We start from the raw sequence: 2495 nt of genomic DNA, 5'->3' as shown, positions 1-2495 counted from the left end.
ATAAGATTTGACAAATTTTCTTTTCCGTCACACAAGCTCTGCTGGGAAAACAGTTTTGAACGCACTCCTTGGTGTTTGATTTCCTTGGCATAAAAAGACGCTATTAACACAACTTCTTATTTTCTACCAAAAACATCTCACTTTTGACATGCAGATAACCAGTGCAATTCAGTTAAGTTGCTTCTGACATATCTACAAATAAATGAATATTTTTCATTGAAAGTAGATCAATAATCAGTGACATTCTCCCCCAAAAAATACCCTTTAGAAAAGAGATCTAAGCAAAAGCTCAATTACCTGCTGATTGCTGCTGTGAAAATCTGGAATGCAACAGTGTCTGTTCACGTCACCAAACTCCCAACAGCCTCTCTGCTCTTTAATCGAAAATCACATTCATTTTACACTGATGACCTTGAACGCCCACATGCTTTATAGAAGAGAAGTTGACGTTGAAAAGAGATTGACAAAAGGAGAGTAGGCACAGAAAGCAGAGAGAGAAAGTGATGGGGGGGGGATCAAGAGGAAAAAAAAGTCATGGAGATAGAGGGGTGGTTTGGTCAAACTCCAACAGGCCCCTTAAGACTGGTTCAGACTTCCTCAAATGCAATGCTTTAATGTACGATAAGGACAGATGAACATTGTCTCCAGGATATATCTGATCGGCTGCACATTAATGTCCTCAGCTGCTCATTAAATAAACATTCTTCATCATTACAGTCAGGCTTTGCTGAACTGAAAGCGCTACAGTTTGTTTTAAAATGCCTTGAGATCGCCAGAAGCCACTGTCTCTGTTTACGTTATTGAGTCTGTTTTCAGTAATGCTCCCACAGATCCAGAGCTCTCGCAGCTCTCCTTGTATGGGCACAGGGGTTTTCCACTCGAGTATTATCATTCCACCCATCTGTGAACACTGTATACACACTCACTCATAAACCCTGAATGACGGTTACTTTCTCACCTTAATATACGCTTTCTCACAAGGTATCAAAGGATGAAATGTGACTTGACATTAGTCATACACTACATACCGAGACATCATGCCAGGCTTTTTTTACAAACAACAAATGATGTGCAAAAAGAATATGGCATGCATTATTAGGCAGAATATTAATAAAATCTGATTTGATAAATAATTACAGTGATGAACTGTAGAATTTTACCTTTTAAGATTTTTTTAAGCTACAAACCATTGTAAAATTATTGGCATCTCTTGTTGATGAACGTTGCAACAACGTAATTGTATTTGTCATATTCCACCACCACATACCATATGTTGAAATGGAGAATGACCACTAGAGGGAAGCCTTGATTAACTTTAATTCCATAATAAAGGGCCCTACACTATTAGAGAAAATTATTGTTGTCTAGAGATAATAATAAATGTATTATATACAATATACTATAATTCTAATGTATATATATATATATATATATATATATATATATATATATATGTATATACACACACACACATATACAAATTTACACACACACACACACACACACACACAAAATGTCAAGGTTCATGATCAGTTTATTTTTCTATATTTTTGATTATGCAGAAAAAAACAGTATGACTACATTTGGTGCAAGAAACCAGATTTTTTTTTTTCCTAAATCCTCTTACAATGTTAGTGCAGCAGGGGCCGGTTGCATAAACCACTAAGACTAGTCTTACAAGTTAAACATCTTTTTTTCTTCTTCTTTTTTTTATACTGTTCATAACTATTTTAAATCCGTTACATAAAAAAATAGATTAGCCTAATTTGATACTGAAGAGTGAAGACTGACTGCCCCTCGCCTAACTCGTAGTGGGTCATATTAGATCTTAAAGGAATAGTTCACCCAAAAATTAAAATTAGCCCATGATTTACTAACCCTCAAGTCATCCTAGGTGTACGTGACTTTCTTCCTTTAGACGAATGCAATCGGAGTTATATTTAAAAAAATGTCCTGGCTCTTCCAAGCTTATAATGGCAGTGAATGGTCGTTTCTGTTTTGAAGTCCATAAAAGTGCATCCATCCGTGATAAAAGTAATCCACACGGCTCTGTGGGGTTATTAAAGGCCCTTTGAAGCGAAGCCATGCGTTTGTGTAAGAAAAATATCAATATTTAAAACTTTATAAAGTAAAATAACAAGCTTCCGGCCAAACGAACATACGGATTCCACTTAAGTCTAAAGGGCAACCCTTTAACTCTTTCCCTGCCAGAGTTTTTTTTTTTTTTTTTTTTTTTTGTCAGCCACCGGCAGCGTTTTTTGATCATTTTCATAACATTTTCATGGCCTCCAGAATATGTTGTTGTATGAATATCTATGCAATATGTCAAAAGAAAGAACAAACCCTCTGCTTTTAAACAACAAAAAAAAAAATATTTATTATAACTTTATGCATTCTTTTTTTTATCAACACTTGAATGTGTGTAAGTTTCGTAAAAAAAAAAAAAAAGAAAGACAAAAAGAAAGAGAAAAAAAAAAAAGCAACATTTTGACCAA

At 34.8% G+C, this 2495-nt stretch overlaps 1 protein-coding gene across 1 annotated transcript in view; it reads right to left on the bottom strand.

The window, feature by feature from the left end:
• Positions 1-818, bottom strand: part of pnck (pregnancy up-regulated nonubiquitous CaM kinase) — a 14787-nt gene extending 13969 nt beyond the window's left edge. Inside the window, exon 1 of the mRNA XM_082187646.1 lies at positions 298-818. The gene's annotated coding sequence lies outside the window, so the exon portion shown is untranslated. The remainder of the gene's footprint in view (positions 1-297) is intronic.
• Positions 819-2495: the final 1677 nt, after the last annotated feature.

The sequence above is a fragment of the Leuciscus leuciscus genome (assembly GCF_965113295.1).
Source record: "Leuciscus leuciscus genome assembly, chromosome: 13".
Taxonomy (NCBI): domain Eukaryota; kingdom Metazoa; phylum Chordata; class Actinopteri; order Cypriniformes; family Leuciscidae; genus Leuciscus; species Leuciscus leuciscus.
Note: the sequence above shows the minus strand (reverse complement) of the source record. Positions and strands in the feature narration are given on the sequence as shown.